Source organism: Etheostoma cragini, chromosome 15 (genome assembly GCF_013103735.1).
Source record: "Etheostoma cragini isolate CJK2018 chromosome 15, CSU_Ecrag_1.0, whole genome shotgun sequence".
NCBI classification, from domain to species: Eukaryota; Metazoa; Chordata; class Actinopteri; order Perciformes; family Percidae; genus Etheostoma; species Etheostoma cragini.
The window spans coordinates 16,148,683-16,171,470 of record NC_048421.1 but is presented as its reverse complement, the minus strand read 5'-3'; the positions used below and the strand labels follow the sequence as shown (position 1 = coordinate 16,171,470).

At 41.5% G+C, this 22,788-nt stretch overlaps 1 long non-coding RNA gene across 1 annotated transcript in view; it reads left to right on the top strand.

The window, feature by feature from the left end:
* Positions 1 to 22,788, top strand: part of LOC117957944 — a 48,462-nt gene that overhangs the window by 22,465 nt on the left and 3,209 nt on the right. The window contains exon 2 of the long non-coding RNA XR_004659628.1: positions 1,351 to 1,426. This is a non-coding gene — a long non-coding RNA (uncharacterized LOC117957944). The remainder of the gene's footprint in view (positions 1 to 1,350; positions 1,427 to 22,788) is intronic.

The window sequence follows — 22,788 nt, the reverse complement described above, 5'->3', positions numbered from 1 at the left end:
ATCTGTCTGGTTGTAGAAGCAATACAACCTTCCCCAAAAAAGCTTTTTAAAGAGCCCTTGCTAATTTGATTGCAATGCACTCAATGGGGGACAACATCCAGAGTCCTCGTTCTTTTCAAAGATTTATTCCACAGTTTAGCTGATTAGCTAAAGCTAAGATGAGGCTTCAGCAGTCTGAATAAGTCAGATTGATCAACTTTACAGTACGAAATGTCCTCTTTTTGCTACTCCCTCCCCTGAAACTCAGTTAGAGGGAAGAGGGAATTTCTTACTAAAAACAGTATAATTTGGCCAATTTAGACTGTTTTGACAGGCATTTTCTGTGGATTTTGTCCCCCCATCACTTACAGAAATGATTACAGTAATTTTCACCGTGCATTATTGGGTAGGGTATTGTTTAGATTTGAACAATTCTAATTTCAAGTCAGATTCTTCCTTTTAGATTCTGATTCTTTGAGGGGTGGAGTCAAAACATGCTTATTTCACAGATAGGAGGAACATTTTATTTTGATTCATTGGGGATTTACAGGTTTTACTAGCCTTTTTTAGCATAACTTGAAGCTTACTCTACTCTTACTGTGCTCCATGTCTGCAACATTCCAAACGCCTGGAAGTACGGTGGCCAAAAAACGATTCCATGAGGAACCGGTTCTCGATTTCAAATCCTATTCATATGCCTCACTATGAAAGACTTAGAAAAATGCAAACCAAAGTATAATTAAAAACACTATAATTCTAGCTAACAAATCTCAGTCCATAAAAACTATGTCCAGTGGCTGTTGTACATTACAGTATTACTGTGAAGTATCATCTGTGCATTAAAAGCAGATGCACCAAGTTGGATTTGGATGTTGTCATGGCAACAACATGACAGACAAGTTGTTGGAGTCTTATTTCTAGCCCCTAGGTGTGATCACAATGATGAGACAGGCTTCCTTTTCCTGTAACACCTACATACTGTGTGAGTCTAATGGTCAAGATCATTTTAAGCTCAACAATGACACGCACATCATTTCCAAGGTCACTGTGTACTGACAGACTGTACATCAACTGCTTGTGGTCCAAAGCCAATTTTCAACTGATTTGCATCGACAAAAAACAATTTGTTGGACTGATTGGGCTCAGCCTTCATCATGAGTCAGAGTATTTACTCGTAATTTCCTTAACACATTTTTTTTCTCCCTCTCATTTACATTTTTTATGTTTACAAAATGTTATTTGTAGTTTGCAGCTCCTATTCAGCTTGACTAATCACATGCACTCTCATTTGCATAAAAATATAAAGGTGGAAACCCCAAGCTTCTGTCTGCAGCTCTCTCTTCACTTAGTCTTTCTCTCTGTGTTGTGCAGGCAGTGACTCATCCCTGTGTCTGCCATGATGTCCACTCCCAAGACTCATACACTGATGATTACAGCTGTGGATGAGGTATGATCATGTCATCCTTGTGCAGAATTGTAACTTTCTGAGTCTATGTGACAAAGAATAGAAAATGGGTTGGCGTCATGTCTTTAAATGAAGCTGTCTCTCTTCTTCTTCTTCTTCTTCTTCTCTTTTCCCCTGGTGGGCTGACAAACATGTCCATTTCACCTGGACCCAGTCTCTGTAATAGCGAGGTTTTGTCGTTCTTAGTCAGATAAAACACAAAAATCTCTAATGATGATTACTGTAATTGCCTCTCAATTTGTCTGACTTCACCTCCAACGCATCCACCCCACCCCCCATTCTCAATAATCTGCCATCAGCAGACTTTTCCTGGGTTTTCTCATGCAATTATGCAGAGCTGCGTGTTATTGGTTTCCATGGTGAGCTTCTAAGATAAACATCAAAGAATGTGATAGGAGAGGGGCTTATTGATTTAGGAGATCTCAGGGTTGCTCTCATAATGTGTCCACATTTGACCTCTGACCCGTCTTTATGTTCTTTGACAACACTGCAGACTGTGGTTGGGATCGTGGTTGACATGAGGAGACTGTGGGTCTTTTCCCCATTGCCTACAGATTGTCCCGTCATACTTCCACCCCCTCAATTCACAGTATCGCACTACCTCCAACCTCACCGACATGAAATAGTCCCAGCGCGCATTGATGGTGAAGACGTACTAGCTGACATTTTCTTCACAAGAGGAATTGCATTTGGGAGAAGTTTGAAAATCCACAGCTCAGCTTGAAAGATGTATCGTTGCATATTCACAGCACAGCGCCTAGTTTATTTAAATCAGTCTCAATTAAAGAAGTACAGGCGTGCCTTCTTAGACTGGTTTAATCAATTACCGTACTGTAAGTTTGTACAGATTTATTTATTTATTTATTTATAGATAACTGTTTTAAACAAAAGTGACAAAGTGCTACACAATCTCAACCTGTTTATTACTACTTGTGGCTTTGGCCGTCGTTGCTATTGGTAATCCACTCACCAAAGTAGTTTCTAAGATATGGAGACATCGCTGTAACAAAGTCCGGCAGAGCAAGAAGCAGTCCAGCTGTCAGACTGGTAGTAAATAAGCACTTTATGCAGATTATCTGAACTACTGTATTTGGAAGTGAACACAAAAGGGAAATGTTACTAATAAAATCCTCATTACACAGGAAAACAACAAGTACAGCAAGTACGGTCACCGGGTAGGTCAAAGTTGTATCAGGAAGTTGCTCTGTAAACTGCATGATAATTTTACTGTAGAAATTATCAAAAAATGGGGAAAAACTAGAAGTAAGTTTCTGAAAAATACTAATTGAACTAGATGATCTAATAGTTAAACTATTCACAATTTAAGGGAAATGTCTCACTTTATGCCGAACCAAACTAATTCTGGGATATGTTAGGGTTAATAGACATTGTTTATAACAGCTTTATATTTATTTTCTGAAAGAGGGAAATTACATATCACTGATCTGAAAAGTCTCTTGTTGACTTCCACGGTGGGGAAAAATAAAGCTCTGACAGCGTACATGACCTCTGAGCGGTTTTCCATACAGTAACTAATGTGCAGTCCTGTAATCTACAGACTATTACCACAACCCTCACAGAGGCCACTCTGCACTTGTTCGTCACAGTGAAAATCCCCTTCTGTAAAGAGGGCCCGCAGTCCAGATTTCTCTGACAAACCGATCTCTTCATGCTGGATCTCTTCCCCTCTCTCTCTCACGCTGTCATAGCGCCGTTCATCACTTTGTGTTTGTGATCAGAGTGGCGCTCACCGCCACTCTGTGGTGGCCTGATGTGGTTTCAGCCTCCAGACATCCCCTCAGTGAGTGAGGGCCCTGCCTTGTCATGTGATTTCGAGGCCTGTCTGGAGGCAGCGTGGGCGTTGGCAGAAAGGAAGAAAAGGGCACAACAGGGTTAATTCATGCAACCCGTGGGTTGGCTGTGGTTTAGGCTCTGTGAAGAAAGGCTGTTAAATGGGTTGCTTGTAACTGACTTTTTTAACACTTGTCTGCCAAACACCACCAACTCATGCCTGACCTCCACTACCACCGCCGCTCCCCGTCTATACCTTCTACTCTGAGGGTGGGGAAGCGTGACCTATAGTGTAATTACGCTGACTGCATATCTCCCTCATTAGACTCCTGCGGTGGGGCCCATAAACAGCTGCAGTATGTGGCCCCCGGTAAGTCCACATAGTATTCACCCAGGACTCCTCACCCACACATATCTTAAATACACATCACATAGCTCTAAGCCCAATCTACTGCCATCCAGTTATGAGCACAGGTTTGCCAAAAAAAAACTTTTAGAGCAGGCAATGAACCACAATTGCATTATTACACCCTACAATCCTGGCAGCATGACCGTAAGCATTTTATTTCTTTCACATCCACTGCCAACATCACCAACCCCTGAGTCTCATATCAGTGAAAAGTACAGTATGTTACACTAGCATAGTCTGGAAAGATGTGTGCATATTTGTTTGTTTCCAGATACCACTGCCAGAAGACAATGGAGATGCACTACAAAGTGTATGTGTGTTGGGGGGGGGAATGACACGTTGATGTATGGTTTGTTTACTCCAGATCTTGGAGCAGCTTGTGCTGGGTCACCGACAGAGTCTTATTGAACTTCAGCTTTGTTCAAAGCCCTGCTCAGGTTCACTACATCCCTCATTTTCATAATCACTAGACATTTTGATTGTAGAGAGTGAGTGTGTCAGTGCAACAGACTCAATCCATTAATAAAAAGTCAATGAGACTGGTCAATAAGGCAATTTGGCCAAATACATGAGTCAACAATAGCATTTTAAAGGTCTTGCCAGTAAGTGGGTTCAGGGGGATGGCGCTGTAAAAAATCTAATGCAATTATGATCAGAATAATGCCTGGTATTGACCGATGTAAGAGGCCATAAGGTGCAGGGGTGGGGCTGCTCTGGGGATGACCCCTTTCCACTTCATGATTGATTGGGTGTGTCGGAGCAATTCCAGTCCAAATGACTCAGTGCGGGCCTGTGTGTGGAGCTGCGTCCAGGCCGGGCTCCCTTTATTAACTTACCCAGGAAGAGGGCGCCGTAAATAGCTTGCAGTGGAGCCTCGCTGGGGGACCCTGCAGAAATAAAGAGGGGAAAAGCAGCCCCGCTAAACTCAATTTGTAATTTAATCCAGGGTGCTGCCATCGATTGAGACCTGCTCCTACAATAGCAACTAACCCTACAGCTGGGCAATGGATTAAAGCACGTACCAACTTATCATCCTCACTCCACGGCCGCCCTCCATTTCCCAGCTACTCGTCTAACTTTCTCCATTAGATTTTTGGACATTATCTCGTTCTTTGTTTCTGTTTGACAAACAATACTCTGTCCGAAACACACTGCATCCACAAGGCTAGAACACCCCCCCCAATATAATGTCGTAGTATCTCTGGGATTTCTGCCACCACCCCATTGGGTGATGAATACAATTGCATTTGTGGTGCTCAGTTTTACAAAACTCTAAATATTCTTTGAAAATACCTTTGGTTGTAGAGCAGTCTTTATTGATATTGACACCTCTGGATTATTGTGAGTGACCAGGGCAGTGTTTATGGTAAGAACTATTTCTTTTTAGAGGAATGTACAATGTAAGACAAACAACATGCCATCAACCTCCTGTGTGTTGTGACGGAGGTATCAGAGATATCCAAAAACTCAAAAGTTATATTATACCAAAAATGTGTGTATGGCCAGACACCATGGAAATTAAGAAAGAAATGTAATTATTTTTGCTGATATCATTAGTCATCCTTTCATTTTTCATTTTCAGTCTTTTTAGCATATTTTTAGTGTAAAAATGATGGTTGGGCTCTCTCTGACCCTGAGGCCATTGTTTGGTCAAAGCCCTCAGGGCTGAGGGTAAGGGTGGATCCTTTTGTCGGCTGTATTATACAATGTCATGGCAGGGTGGCGCCCCATTCACCTCCGCTGCGTTTGATCTGAGCTCCATGTCTGAGAGACGATACCTGTGTTAACTACCAGCTGTCAGCCGGGACCAGTAGCTCCCTCCCCACCAGGGAGCAGGTTCACATCCGTCATAGATAAATTGTTGTTGCTCTAGTCCCATCTACACCTTCTGCTGCTCTATACATGAATGTGATTCCAGAAAAGCGCATTGGCACAAATGAGTGTGGGAGGTGGATTTGATGGATGCCTCTGTCTTGTCAGACGGGTGTTACCAGCAACTCTCTGTAAAATAAACTGTCTCTCTGCTGTTGCACTGACAGCATTAGCACCATTTGTGACTAAAGCAAGCTTTGTGTGCAGGGTAATAACACTATACATCAGCCTGATTAGGCTCTGCAAACACACTTTGGTTGAACTGTTTGCCATATGGAGCAATATAAGGCTTTTATATTTATACGTTCTGCTACGGTTGTAAGGGTGAGAGGCGAAAGGGAAAACGCATGGCAGCTTTTCTGTGACGTAATATGCCGAAATCCCCTACAGCCTTTTTATTAGTTGCGTGTTTTGCTTGAAAACTCCTATATAACGCTTGGAGTACATTGTGCTTTTAGTTTTATTATTGCACCCTTTAATCAGCTACATGAATTCCGCATCCCTCTTAAGGGTTAACATATGATTGGCTGATTCTATGTAAAATGTGATACATTATTGGCGGCCCCAATGCTTTCACTGACCCCCCAAAAAATTCCTTCATCTTATTTCCCTTGGTAGATAAGGAGAATAGACTTGATTGTTGCTGTGAGATATAAGGGAAAGACAATCCTACCATTTGGGACAAACCGTAATGAACTTATTTTCCTCCCCCTGTGATCTCGCTTTTCTGTGCGCCTCCCTGCTTGAAGTACGTGTATTTTGTTCAGCAATACCGTATGACTCTCAGGTTTTTATCGGTTCCATGTGTTTCATGCTCGGTCGGGGACTAGGAGAGAATGAATTGATCCCTAAAGAAACAGCCTGCTTCAATTCTCTGCATCGGTTTAGCCAATCAGCACCCCTGCTGCTCCCACTCACTCTTCTGATTGTCTCACTAGAGTTTGTTATATCTCCAGGAATGCTTGCAAGACACACACACACACACACACACACACACACACACACACACACACACTATCTATCTATCTATCCCTCCATCTTTTCGTCTCGTACATACAAACTTTACATGCATCAACACTGAGCTAACAGAAAACAGTCCCTGTGTGTGTGTGTGTGTGTGTGTGTGTGTGTGTGTGTGTGTGTGTGTGTTTGTGTAAGATTGGCTGGTCTCAATCGCACTCTCACCCAAGCAGGATGATTTGTAACCTATCATTGTTATTTATTAGCTTTCACTAACTTTGCAACAGTTCTCTGGTGCCAAATGAGGCGCTGATATTGACTCACATTCCCATAATCTCAGCACTACAAAGGATACACTACAGGTCTTTCACTGTGGTCCTGACCATATTTATGGAAAAAGGCCAAACGGCCAACGAATTCCTTCATGACCACATGATGTAATGCTGACCTCTCCCCTGGATGTATATCTAATTTTTTATTATAGTGGGCATCAGGAATTACTCAGCTGGATAGTTTTGGGGGAGATGGTCATTTAAGAGATTGGGTTGAGTCTTTGGAGGTAATTTATAGTGAGTCTTTGATTTCTTCTGAAATTGAAAAACGTGTTCATTTCATTTGGGGTTTGGTTCAAATACACACCCTATTTTCTACCAACCGTTGCAATCCAGACAAGCTTCTTTGTTTTGTGGTATGATTTATGCGCTGGCTAATCTTTCACAATCACAAGCTGGGAAAGATGTTTTCAGCACCATCGCACGCTGTCAAGGGCATGGGTTGTGATTTAGGGCATGTGGATCTGCTGCCGCTGTGAAGGGAGGAAGAGGTTCGAGTCGAGCCCGGTCCGCTTCCGACATGGGTCAGTGGAGAATGTAAAGCCCCCTGGATGAAGTGGAAAGATTGTTTGATTGATTGTTTTTCAAGGTTTATTTTTTCTACGTGTTGAGGGATGGAGAGTTGCTGGTGGTTTTCAGGTTTCAATTGAACATGATGGATCAAACATCTTGGAAAACAAACACACACTCACAGAGACGCACACTTTGTCATTCTCGGTATTGCACGTGGTTTAATTTACTCCATCAGTTGTGAACACAAACACACACACACACACACACACACACACACACACACACACACACACATACTTAATTACGACCGCTGCTCACCATGCTGTAACACTCCAGCTCCCCTGACATTGACTATACACTAAACAAATAGCCAGATGAAAGCTCAGATACACGGCAGAGTTAGCTATACTCTAATGAGCTGACCAAAGGTAATGGATTGCTCATTACTGCAACTGAAGTGAGTCTTGCCTGGATTCTTTAAAAGGACAAATTTAACTATATCCATGTCTAGCTGTCAACTTCAGTGAGACTATCCCCTGTTCTTAGGGTGGCTGCTTGAGCTATAGGGCAAGCATGAGGAAATTACAGGTAGGGCTGTCCCAAACGATTGTTTTTTAAATGATTAATGTAGCGATTATTTTTTTGATTAGTCGACTAATCTAATCATTGTTCAATGGGCAATTGTTTTCCTATTGCTCAATTATAAACAATTTACACAACAAATTTCAATAAGGTTAAAATCTCTATCTATTAAAATTGATTAACACGGCACTGTAAACAAGTAAAATTAACATGTAGTTTTTATTTAACAAAATAAAGTCACTTTCAGGAGGAATACACAAATAAAAACTTTAAGTAAACAGAGCAAGTGCAAAAAGAGTACCGTGCCTGTATTTGCTTTTTTAACAGTATTAGGTAAAATAAGGAACTAGCTCTTGTTTAACATCCAATTTTTCTCCCTTTAATCTTACAGTAAAAGGGCAATTTTAGCAACATATGAACAATAAAATAAATTAACATTTCATCTCACTTTCCGGATGAATACCATATAAAAACTTAGTAAAACCAGTAAAAAAATTCTCTCTCCCTTCTAAGGGAATTGTGAACCCAAGCCCGATTTTAAACCCAACAATTTATAAATTTGTGGCCAGCCACGGTGGCTCTGTGGTTGGCAGTTCTGCCTCAAAGCAAGTTGGCCCTGCAGAGTTTGATCCCTAGTCCGGGCAGGGCGGGTCTGTGTGGAGTTTGCATGTTCTCCTCGTGTTTGCATGGGTTTCCTCCCACCATAAAGACACGCATGCTAGGTAACTAGGACCACAGTTGAAAATAAACCGACTGGCTATCACCGGTGCATTTACAGAAATGTTGATTAATGGGCATTGTCCTGATTAAATAAAACAATCTTAATGTAAAGACTGTCATTCTCTTGTGACGAGCAATGTAATTTCCTTTTTCTTTTTTTCCGCCGGTATTGCGGTGATACGATATCGTCAGAGCCCTGTATGGCATATATCAACATAATACTTTAAGAATAGAATTGAGACATGAGGTTAGACAGAGTTTAGATGATATAAGATGTGGGCGATAAGATAGCTGACAAAGACAAAAGATGAGATAAGATAGAGGGACAGCATATGTGAGATGAGACATGTGAAAATAAGAAATGAGGCGTGAGAGGACACAATGTGTTGGGTGAGATATTCGAGATTGGACCTTAGAAATGAGAGATGATAGATAAGATGCTCCTGGATGCTACACTAATCAAAAATAGAGCAGAAATCAGCAGATTGGTTTAACGATTTTTAAAAGAAACATGGAAAAGTAACAACAAAGAGGCAAGTGTATCTGTCACAAGCAACAGTTATTTAATTTGTAAAGGGAAACTTGATTATGACAACAGGGACATGACACCATACAGTATACAGTGCACTGAGTTAATTATCTTAATTGTAATATAATGCTATCCAGTAGGACCCCCCGGCAATACAATGTATTCTCCAAACCTCTTGTGCTTCATGTGTGGTTGGACAAAATATTTGAACTATCTTTCAATAATGCTGTGGGTTATATTAGACTGTACAGCTGTGCAAAAATAAAGTGATGGATCCTTGTACATACACGGTTTAAGGAAATTGCTGATTGGCGTTCATCTGAATACAACCCATCCTAGTCGCAGTGTTTGTGTTGGTGATGGAGCGTCGTCAATGTCCTTTATCCTTTAGTCCTTTTATGCTCGTGTAGTTTTGTTTACATTTTGTAAAATGGTTTGATGACTGGTAGATATGAATTTAATCACTTGTGGATTCCACTGTTGTCGTTGATAAAGGCCGCTAGCAACAACCTTGATGTTATAATAGTCACTGGAACAGCCTCAGCTTCCATTTTTGGCAGATCCTGGTTATGTTAGAGGGAGGACAGCTCTGTCATTCAGTCAACACCAGCAAAATGAGAAATTCCTCATTGTGACCCCACAGCTCGCCATATAACACCTGTTCAGTAATGACAGATGAAATGAAGATAAAGGTCACAAATAAAATGTGTGTGTCAGCCAAGGGGACATGTGGCTGTGTGTGAAGAGTTGTGTATATAACGGACAACTTGGCTGATCCTGGTCTGTTTTGAATAGTTGTCAGGTGTTGGACATTACAGTCCCCCAGCCCTCCCCCGATGCCTCACATCTCACATGGTTTATAACACTTTCTGACACACATTCGGTTCATTCTGCTAAACGCAGAAGACAAGCCTGTGACCACTACCCTTCCTTTCTCCTCCAAAGCGAGGCTGTCACGGCTGACACCTGCCCAGAAAGCGCTTAAAACAATTAGAACTCCCTAGAAAGCTCAAAAAATGCTGCCTGCCAAGAAGAGAAAAAAGACATATGAAAGCATAGCCCCTCTTCTTAGATTAAAAACCCCAAATCAAATCAAGTGTGCCATCACTGCATGCCGGCAAGGGTCCCTAATGGCAGGTTTCTCATTCTTTTTATTTCATTAATTCCCTCTCCATGCTAAGCCATCTCATACTGTAACAGCCTCTCTGACTCATCTGCTGCAGGAGAGGGGGAACTGGAGGAAAGGAACCGAGAGTAGGGGAGTGGGGGGGTGGGCACAGTGCCCGCTCAAGGCGGAGTGAGTCACGACACACCGCAGGACCCATTCATCACAGTGTGGCACTGGCACTGCCTGCACCTTTGCAGCGTCCATCACAGCCAACCTGAGCAGCCGTGGAAATGAGTCTGCTTTATCTCTGGACTCTTTGGGTGTTGTTGCCTGTGGCCCAGTGGTTGAGGATGAAAGGGCACAGGTCAGCTGATATCAGGACACTGTACACTCTCTGCACATAGAAAGGATGTATTATAACTCTCTAAATTACACTTGTCACACTAAATGACTTGGGCTGCTTTAGAACCTGCCAACCCACATTTACATTTTCTATCCAATTCATTTTCAATATCAGTTATGGTTCATGTGGATCACATTGGTAACAATGTGACACCACAAGATTGTTTTCTCAACAGCAGTAAGAATCATTGGTAATGGTTGACCTGCTTCGACCAGCTGCCAGTAAATAGAAATGTTGTGGTATGTTCTTGAGCATACTTATGTGTATAATTACACATTTGAGGTCATTTTTTAAATGATTCAAAAACAGTACAATATAAAGACTTCCTCATACAGTGACAAGAATGAAGGATAAATCAGGATTCAACTGTGAAAATGATACATGCTTTACATCAGGGTTTCTTCATTTGTAAGGACGAGAGAACGCTTCAGGTGTGTGACACCAAATGATTTCTGGGCAATGTAGTCAGGATTTCCACTACTCTTGAAACGTTTCCAAAGTCAAACCGTTGCCCTGCCAAAGGGCAATGTTTTCATGTGCCATTTTGATCCATTTTATGCCATTTAAAACGTTACACAGATTCTAAATGCATGAAACAGAAACGAAACACATATGAGAAAAGAGCAAAATAAGTAAGCAAGTGTTTTAACCTAACATGTAATTTATAATATAATCACAATAAATATATAACATACAGTCAGTTTAAATGAAGGCATGGGAATTCATGAAATTATAAGCAAATACGCCACGGCTTTGTTACTGCTATAGAACATAGTAAAAAATAAAAATAAAAACTGACAATGTGCTATATATGAGATGTATCCAAACGCATGTTGTTTTTTTAATTTAGAAATGACTTCAATTTAGACTGAATATACACATGATCAGCAAAATGTGAATACAGTCCATACATAGTTGGACCCACAGAGGATCCTTGTCATCTCTTGACTTGGCTTGAGTAACAGTTGCAGCTGTTCTAAATCACTTCTCCGAACATCTTGAATCCACTGAATGTCAGATGCTCATGATTGGCTAGTGTTTAGGGAAGACACTAAGGGCTTGTATATAGCTTAGGTTGTGTATTTTCTGTGCATCTCAGTGTACTGCGGGTTAGTCTGTGTGTGCTACTCATTAGTCAAACCACATCTCTGTTTTCCATCCAAGTTGTGTTCTTGTAGAGAGTTAAAACAATACTTGGATGGCACTTTATCTTTTCCCATGATGTATGGTTGTAAAATAGCTGTTTAGTTTTTGTTCCTCCCTCTGGAGCTGGACTGTTAGGTCAGGATATGTGCTGACCAACGTGAAGGTTTCACTGAGCAGAAGCAAAGTTGGGGCCATTATATCCTCAAGTGAAAATGATTCTGAATTGCAGTCGCTGCCTGGTGGGATTAAAAATGGCAGACATGTTGGTTTAATCTCACCTTTCTTACCCCCTCAGCTGACTGTTTTGTTTAGTCAAATCACATGCCGACCATATGATGTTACATTTACGTATTGGCTTTCTGTTGTCTTTGATCAAGCTGTCACGGTCAATTTTCTCAATTTATGCCAGATATGAATAATGCATCACTTCGCAATCATGACTAGTCAGCAATGCTACTTCATACCGGATCAGATTTGTTTAAAAAATGATTTACAGTCTTCCTTTTGTCAGGATGTCCATATATAGCCACGGGATGGTCATTGTTTAAAAGTGTTCTCATTTTCTTGTTTGATGACCAGTGTCATGCACAGCTCAGAAATGTGTGGACCATATGCTTTACCCAACTTTCGGTTTTGCCACTACAGTTTTGTGCCAATCCACTCATGACACGTAGGGTCTCACATTCCCCTCTGAGCTGAAAAGCCCCCCGGCGGTTTCATCCCTCTTCGTATAAAATCATGGATGGACATCACACGTCTTTAAAAGCCTCCATGGCCAATCGTGGAATTTACAGCTGTTGAATCAGCCCTCTGTCTCTTTTGTTTTCTCCACCATTCCTCCCCTCTGCCACTACCCACACCCTCACTCTAGACGACAGGGCTTCCTACCCCAGGCCACTGTGCGACTCACCACTTTCGCTTTTTACTCAAGACTGGTCGGACCGTGTTGCTTCAACCCCTCAACCCCTCTCTCCTCTTCCCCGGAACCCAACCACCCCGAACAACACATCCCTCCCCCTCATCCCCCATCATCTATCTCCTCTGTGCTGGTGTCTGGCCCGCCTTCTTCCCTTTAATCTTATAAAAGTGGATTTCTGATATAGTCAGTGAGAGGGCTTTTAAGTGGATGGTATTGAGGTTGGTATAGAGTGTGTATGATGGGTGAGAGGCTGGGGGCAGAGTGATGTGATGGGCAGAGGGCAGGTGGTTCCTGTAATGGCTTCTGCCCCTCCAACTCCCCCCCCCCCCCCCCAAAAAAAAACACCTCCCCTATTAGCCCCTAATGAGCATATATAGACACCCAATAGTGGGTTATGATGTTGTTGTGAAAATGAGAGCTGGACCCAGAGAGAGAAGAAGAGATAGGCGTGCGGGTCCATCGAAGCGCTGCAGCACAGCCGGCCACTTACTTGTATTGATCCGCGTCCCGATCCATCTCAATTTCCCTCATATGTAGTCACATCCAATTATGTTTCACTTCATCTTGAAGAGCAACTTGTTTCAGCAGAAGCATCCAAGAACTGCAACTGCCTGATGATCCTCACATATCTGCAGCAACCACATGAAATAAATGCACCATGCTCTGGGACTTAAGGCTGCACACAGGGAAAAAGTGTGCATTTTTTATGTGTACAATCCGCTTTTCTCTGTCCAAATGGCTAAAATCCCTAGGGTGAATGTGCTACTGTGTTTCTTATAACATCTACATTCGAGGAGAAGATGAATGCGTTCCTTCTTTATCCCCGCATACCCCCCATCCTCCTCCTCTCCTCTCCTCCTCTCTTCCTACCCCCACCAGCTGAAAGCTGCTGTCTGGGTGGTAAAACTTGACTGCTGAGACGCATGAACTGGCGTGTTTTGTGTGTGTGTGTGTGTGTGTGTGTGTGTGTGTGTGTGTGTGTGTGTGTGTGTGTGTGTGTGTGTGTGTGTGTGTGTGTGTGTGTGTGTGTGTGTGTGATGCACAGTAGTCCAGGAGATCCATCCTGTTTCTTATTATAGCCAAGGATACACAGAGCAGGAGCCCCCTCTGTCTTAATGACAGTGGTTGTTTCAACAAAGACAGAGCCCCTTAAAATGTAAGATCTCTTAAAATAAAAGTGCTCCATACAGACTAACACTCCGCCGCCTGTGAATCTTATAGTGGCTATTGTTTTCAGGGAAAAGCTTTTACTTTGAATAAATGAAATTGTTTCCTTTTTATTATGTACAGTATGCAGTGTTTTGAATACATGGGTCAGCCTTCATACCATTACTCGTGCAATGTATACGTTTTTAATCCCTCAAGGGGAAATTACAATTTACACTGTTGTTATTACACAGATTACACAAAGGCCTGAATTACACACACATGCTCAGTACCTATGCATTCACTAAATAGAGAGATGTCAGAGTGAGGGGGCTGCCCATGGAAAGGCACCCAAGCAGTTGGGGGTTTGGTGCCTTGCTCACAAGCACCTTGGCAGTGCCCAGGAGGTGAACTGGCACCTCTTCAGCTACCAGTCCATCACCATACTTTGGTCCGTACGGGGACTCGAACAATCGACCTTCCGGTTCCCAACCCAACTCCCTACTGACAGAGCAACTGCCACCCCGTATATTTCATAGCTATTTTTACTTATTTATCCAATGATGGCGTGTTTATTACTACGGGTTGTGACTGTATTTTTTTTTAGATTTTACAACAGCTGAAAATCATTATTCACATTTGAGGGCTAAAAATATTCAGATTTCATGGCAGTTCACAGATTCTTTGAATCCAATGAGTGATCAATCAATTAGTAGTTATTGTGTTTAGTTTTTCTTGCCTAAAAAGTGTATTCAAACAATATTAAATTTAAATTTATTATATCTATAATACAATAAAATGGGACACAGTCCACAGTGGGAGGAGGTTGGGGTGAATGGATTGGACAACAAAAATATCCAACTTTAACATTGGACACTGTGGACACCATGACAACAAAGCTCCCCTAACCTTGAAGTAGTAATCATGTTTACATTGTTATTTGCATTTTTATACAGAATGAATGGAGTCTGTAATATACTTTTTTATTGTTTTGAATAAATTCCAGTTTACATGCAACATATTGCGTATTTCCTGGATGTTAACTTATCCCATACACTCAACAATAGAACCAAGATTGTCTATAATTGCTGTTTTGCATAACTTCAGACTGAACCAAATATATTTTAAAAAAGTGCATGGCATTTTTTCGTTTCTATCTCTGAATTATCTCTGTAACCAATTCACACACATTAAGGGTATTTCATATGATCATTTGATTACTAACGTCATGATGAATGAAATCTTTCACTTCCATTCACTTTACCTACCTTGAAACGGTTTGGAACACCCCGGGGAGGCCATTTCCCACATTCAGTATAGGGCTTAGATCTATAAATGCTTCAGAATTCATAACATTATAATTCAAAAATACAAATGGGCCCCTTCTCAATAATGACATTACTGTGTTAGGAAGAGACAAAAGATATAACTCCAATAATGTTTCACAGTTCAACTTCATTTATTTTGCATTAGAATGGTGGGGATCCGGAGTAGGATATGAAACTATAGTTTTGTAGCATTATAAGCGCTTTTGTACTTCAGTTCCCGAATGCCTGTGGGATGAATAATCCATCATTCATCTTAATCATATGGGACTAATATATATGTGACACAGTTTCGAGGATCTTGGTTAATATGACCCCAGTGAAAAACTGACCCACACCATGTGACAGTCTATAAAAGAGCAGTCTCAAGTGCTGGGAGGTGTGTTTTCTTTTCACTGATAGAAAATAGATTTCCATAGTGACTGCAGGTCGTGGCCGTCTCCTAACTGAGAGTTATGGGACAGGAGATGGTGGTGGGGCAAAATGGAGGTGTTAATGTACTGAACGTGCACATGGAACCGTCCCAAGCACTCTTAATAAAACTGTCCCAAAGTCTAAGTGAGTAAACCAGATGTAAAGACGACCTTTGTGCAGAAAATATTACCTGTTCTGCTCATATTCAGATGTGTTTCTAATTTTGGAGCAGAAATATCAAATCCTAACCAGTGTGAAGACATCTGTAAAGTGGAGAGGTGGCCTAATTGTTAGAGAAACCAAGCTTAAAGCATTAAAGTTTTCATATTATGAAAAAACTACACTTTTTCTGGGATTTGGGGTTTTATTTTGTGTCTCTGGTGCTTCCACATACATACAAACTTGGGGAAAAACTATCCATGCTGTTTTGAGTGAGATGCAGGTTTCTGAATGTATCCTGCCTTCAGTCAGCGGGTGAGATGGTCAGAAACTGCAGGGCCGGCTACGTCATCAGCCCAAACATTACAATATTTGCTCTCTTAGCGGCCAGCGTAGCATTCCTTTATCCTCTGTAACTGACTAGCTAGCAGTACTTAATGCACGTGTGCGACTCCCAACAAAGATGGTACAGAAGTGAGAAATCTCACTATGTAGCTAAAACAGACGGCACAACGCACAGGGTGAAAACAGGAGCTGCAGCAATACTAGTACTACAAAAATCTGGTGTTTTCTGAAAACTAAACCATGTAAACCTATTCAGGAACAACCTCTAAACACAACTATGAACCAGAAAATTAGCATAATGTGGGCGCTTTAACCCATAGACACACAGAGAGCTGTACTTCTGTGACTTTAATACAAGTCCTTTAGAATTATGTTTTTTTCAAAGCTGCCTTCCTTTATTGTGTGTGTGTGTGTGTGTGTGTGTGTGTGTGTGTGTGTGTTTGTGTGTGTGTGGTACATACAAATAACTATAAAACATTTTTTTTTAAATAGATTTCTTTATAAAAAAAAATTCAATCTTAAGTCGACACTTGCTGTATAAGGTTGAATCTCCATGTGTTGAAAATATGTAATATGTATACAACTATTCCTGGCAGTCAAGTGCTTGCATGTAGCGGGTTCACTTAATCACAGACGTGTGAAATTACATTTCTCATTACTTTAGGCTCTTAATGTGTCAAGACCCCCTGCCAATACATGTTAATGCACTTTTACATTGTATTAGACCATAGGTTTATTGAAGAAGTTCTTACTCTAAATAACATAATATAGTTGAGTGTTGGAAGTGAATTTATGTATGCCACATGGATAAAAGCATTCTTTTTCTTCCTCGAGCTCCAGTGGGCGTATAGGACACCCGAAGGGCGCTGATACCATCGCTTTATCAAGAGTTTATGGATGGCCTAAACTAATCTCTAAGTGAGTCTACAGTCAACTCTTAAAATATCCATCCATTAAATAAAATTGACTGAACCTCATTAGCTCTGTGGCCTTTGACCTCCCTGTAAAGCAAGCAGTTGATGTGTAAGTCTCCCCACAGTAACGTGCCCATTAATCGCAGAGATTTTTTCATGCATAACAAATAATATTACAGATATGCCCAGAAGACATGCTCAAATATGCATGTAGGAATTTTACAGTACCCATGGTGATTTTCAGAAATGTGGTTTGGTTTGTAATTGGTGCCCTACTGTCTCATTAAAAACAGTTTAGATAGAAAACCTTAGAACATTCTATGAGCAGTGATGGGAATAACAGCGTTATAAATAATGGCATTACTTTTTTCAGTAACGTGTAATCTCATTGATTACGCTTCTCATCTTAATAACACCGTTACTGCCAAAAAATAAGGTTGTTACTATAATCTTGTTTTTCTTATTATTCACTCTTGCAGTATTCAGCAAGAGATTGTCGTATTAAGCCTTCATGCAGAACTTGAATGGAGTCCTGTATCGGGCTCCAGTGGGGGACTCCGTAGTTCTGCTGGGGGACTTCAACGCTATTCCACCAAGCTTCCATGCTACATAAATAAGCCGGACAGAGTTGTCCCTCATCTGGCAATAGAAACCTTGCTTTCCCTGTTCTGTTGGCTCAGAGCTCCATCCATCCATCCATTCATCCATCTTTATCCGCTTATCCGGTATCGGGTCGCGGGGGCAGCAGCTCCAGTAGGGGACCCCAAACTTCCCTTTCCCGAGCCACATCAAATGGCTGTGGTCGGCTCAGAGCTCCACAGGTAAAAATTAGTTTTGCCTCAGATGTATCACCAAAAGTTTTAGTCGAGACGCCCGGATTCACTACTTCTTACATCGTATTCTACAAGCTCTCACATAACCAACAAGAAGGATTTGGGGGTGGGGGTGGGGCCCTTAGTGCGCGAAAGCACAGAATGGAGGGGCAGGGGACGGGATGAGGAGGAGGGAGGGGCGAGCTAGTCTCATATTGTTTGAAATACTTTGAACGTCAACAAGAAGAAACATCACCAAACATTGCTTAATAATTGTCCATTTCATCATCATATTCAGATTCATCATAAATAATTGAACATGCACATGTATTTTAAGTTCCATTAAAGAGGGGTGGAGGTGGAGTCACATTTGAGCATTTTAAAAATGTACTTGAATCTAACGCAATAGTTACTTTGTTAAGTAACTGATTATTTTTATAATTTGTAACTGAGTAACTAATTTAGTTTTTGGAAGAAGTAACTGTAACTAATTACTTTTAAAAACTGACTTGTCCAACTCTGTCCTTGTGTCAACCAAGTGACTCTCCAGTTTGTCACTGGAGCTTTTCCAGGCTGTAAATCATGGAAGTGTGGAGCTCCAGGAGAGATTTGTCCACATTTACAAATATTGATTAAAATGTCCCTGGCCAGTTGAGTTTCTTTCAACTTGGTTCTATTCCCATTTAAGAAGAAATGAGACAACTGAAATGGATACTAGAGTACTAATGAGGAACAGCAGTGTACTATATCTGTTTGTACTGGTCTATCTTTGTGTGTGGGTGAGAGTCTGTGTGCAAATGATTTGCTCTGACAGTGCTTTTTAGCGGGATGAAATAAACTTCCCTGTACACTAACCATCACCTCTGGTTTTAACAACAAACACACATACACAAAAAGATGTTTGACTGTGTTGAAATGATGCTTCACTGACATCAACACAAATAAAGGCCAGTTCAAGTTGTTCATCGAGGGTTCGCTCTCCCACACGTCATGATGGTGGAGCATCTTAAACATCCACACACACTGGCGTACAGTAAAATCATTGATTCACACGTCTACAGTTCATAGACAGCCTTTCTTTACAGTCGGCGAGAGAGTAGAGGGGGATGTCATTCTGGATGGTGTCCAGGTGCGGAGCCTGCCTCTCCCACCTCTGTCATTAAACTCCCGGCCTGTGGGAAGGACAGTTTACTGGGCTCCGCTGAGTGTGCTGACCCCGAGATGAAGCCGTCAGAATTGCCTCTCCCAGATCACTGCTAACAGCTCACCACCATATTTCAACCAGACGCAGCAGACGTCACAATGAACTTATTTATTGCTGATATTCTGCTATTTAATGAGAATCTCGCCGGGGTTGCGCCTTTACCGTGTGCCAGCGTTAACATTTTTATTTCCTGTTGGCAACACGCTCACTCGCCCGATTCATGAACATTGTTTTACATCCCGCTGTCAGTTTGGACGTGCATGGCCATTGTTTTTGCTGTGGGTTTGAAGGACCTGCCGCATTTAGAGCTCAATGACGCAATTTTAATGAGAGATGGTTACACCATCTGTAACAAATAGTTGTACCAGTTAGATCTTGCGGAAAATGCTGAGCTCTTATAAGGCCTTTTTGAAGAATATGAGCAGCAACAAAGACTCCGCCGGGAGAGTTCATACAGCATTTTCAAAACAATTTCAACAATTGGCAAAAGGTGAATCTCAAGGTCCACCTTTTAAATCAATAAAGGTGGTAGTAGTAGTAGCAGTTGTAGAAGTATTCCTAAAAGGGCTCAGAATAACGGACAGTTAAAATATCTGCACATCCAAAACTAGTCAGCTAAAGACTGTGTGATATATTTAAAAGCTCTGAAACATGCGAGTAAGTAATGTTGAGATTGCTTTGTGAATTCCCTGTTTTACCATGATCAAGCTCACGTTTGTCAACATGTCATAGCCATAAGAACTTCATAAAACTCACTCTTATTTTCATTTCATTTATTTTTATTTACCTGTTTCAATACTTATTTAGCCCAATTATTTTCTGAATTGGAATCAATTATTAATAGCGGTATTTGTATCTTATGTTTACAAATCTCCAAAAAGGATTACTTATCACAAGCTCTGGTTGGATCAGTGTGAACGGCTTCTGGCTGGCAGGGGATGAGTCAGAGACAAAGGAACCATTAACCAGGCTTTAGGAGGTGGGCAGGGGCCTGTCCCGTGTTTATCAGACACTCTGCCCGTATAATCTACACTGACAGCCTGAGGTGCAGTCTGAAAGGGTTTTCTCATTCAGCCTGTAGACAGGTGAGGTTTGATGGCTTCTGGGTCCAAGGAAACGTTGTTATAACCCACTGAGCCAGCGGTAATTCAGCCATGTGAACATTAACTCTGCAGGTGCCTGGTGCTGAACTGTGTCCCAAACCAATGCAATGAACGATGCTTTTTTCCTGTTGTACAGCGAGAGAATAAGTACAGTGTTTAAGCCGTGCAACATGTGTTCAGCCTCATCACTTGTAATTGATTTGCGATGGCATTGTGAGCTACATATCCAAGGAAAAGGGAGGTTGACGGTGAATAATGACTTCCTTTACACACACCATATGGTCGATGAAGCCATGTGGCAATATTAAACGTAAAACTAATTTAGCCCAATTCTATTAAGTCCTCATGTCAGGTACGTTGTATTTCCAGATTTGTTAGGAATTGTCTAACTCAGCTCACTTACTGGATGTCCTCTAAGTGGCTTCTTATTAAAGAGTGATTTCCTTGTTCTGGCTCACTGGGGAGCGATTTGATGCTGTGAAAACACGCTCGCCACAACGGGTTCTTCTGACACAAGAGGAACTGGAAGGAACCAGACAAGGCTAATGGTAATTTTGCTTTCCTTCTTTGATAATATTTGCATGCATGGTTAACCCTTGTCACTCAGAGCGCTGCTCCTGGGTTTGTTTGACAAGATGGTTGCCTCTCTAATTTGATGTGTTACTGTGGTGACTTCTCCCACTTTGGGTTTTGACTCTGAGGGCCATAAACCCATATACAACCAATTTCACACTCGTCTGCACGCTTGACATGTAAATTCTGTTTTTTTGGGGCGCATGTTAGGCCTTTATTTATAGGAAAGCTGAAGACATTAAGGGGAGAGCGAGAGGGCGAATGACATGCAGCAAAGGGCCACAGGTTGCAGTCGAACCCGTGGCCGCTGCATCGAGGAGTTAACTTCTGAAAAAGGGTGTGCGCTCTACCACATGAGCTACCCAGGAGCCATTGTGTAAATACTGTTGCCTTAAAATCGCATTACAGCTCTAAGGGCTTTGAGTTCCCAGAGCTGCACCTGTGTGCCTTGTGTTAACAGTGCTAATGTTTGTCAGTCTGATGTCTTAGATCTCTTCCCTCAGGGATAGGCGTCTCATCTTATCGTCTCTTCTGCACAGAATTCTGTCATCATTTTTTTCTTGTGTAGATTAAAAGCCATCATGGGAATAATACCAGTGATTGGTTTATTTAAAAGTTTGTCGTACCATACATGTCTCCAGGCTATGCCATGATTGGGAACGAGTCCCAGTCCCACTGACATATGGGAAGCATCAACCCTCTCCACGTTGTCACTTCCTTACTCTCTATTTTCTCTGCCATGATGGAGAACCGATGGTTATGTCCGTTCTCCAATGCCCTGCCCATTAGAAAGGTCACCTCAGGTCATTCAGGGGGTTGCCTGTGGACCAGAGGTAGACTTTGGACCAATGGAAAGCCAACAGGACATGGATTGCAAATGTGAAAGGAAGCTCTACCTGTATTTGTACTTGATCTTTATAAGGAAGGAAAGGCTCAGTGGTAATGACTTGTTTGGAAAGCGCTGATCTTTGGAGTCATGTAATTGGCCTCCGACTCAATCAATCAAGGTATCAATCAGCAGCCTGTGCTTTAAGTAAACATATTAATCGTTTTAGGTTTCTGCTCTCCTGATGGATCCCCAAAGAAAAGGTCAACAGCAACTCGGAGCGAGAAGATTGTGAAGAGCCCCGACTGAAGCTAGTGTTTCCATCAAAAATAAACACACTCATTAGTTGAATAAGCAGTACAGCCGTCGTCAAAAGCAACTTGTTCTTTTGCTATGGACAGGATGTAGACGCTGCTCAGTCCTTCTCCCATCAAGGCAGGAAACAGCAGGTTAGAATGGAAATGGCTCCCAATAGACGAAGTAGCGAGGTATATGTTTCAATCAGCTCAAGGATCATTTACTCTGGCTCTCCATGTGAGGTTTTTAGTTTTTGTTGCAGAGACTGTCTGCTCTGGGGTTTGTCCAACAGTACCATACTTCTAAGAGCATTGAATAAACCCGGTTGCCTTTTTGCTATATTGGCCGGGATGAGGCAACACCTTGTACATATTTAAGTTTAATGACATCAGCCAATATCCATTTCATTTCTGAATTTATAACACTAGCTGCTGCTGCTGTTACTTTCTTTGTTTTGTTGCATTCAACAAAACAAAAACTTTCACTTAAAGTGTGTCTATGAAATTATGCAATCTTATCTTTATTTCACTACCTTTGCTTAACCCTCTTTCCCACCACTGTCCTAATCTTTAATTGTTCAGTTATGTAATATATAAACATCCTTTAGTGCTTCTGTAAATTGAATTTTCTTAATCAACCTTTGTCCTATTTATTAAGGCTGCCTCCTTTTAGTTGACTAATCATTTGTTTTGGTGTAAGTCGACTAAGATTTCTTTAGACGATTAGTCATTTTTAATGCTTTGTAATGTGGAATGACTTCTTCCCAAGAAACTTGAAAGCACATATAAGAGTACGAGCGTGATGATGAGTGTTGAGTGTCTTCAGACAGCCCTACTATATATTTTCTGTGTGTGTAGCATGGAGGGAGCATTTCATTGTACTACCCTGTTTTGTAGGGTAATAAAGCTAAACCTTAAGTGTAATATGGATTCTATCTCTTAA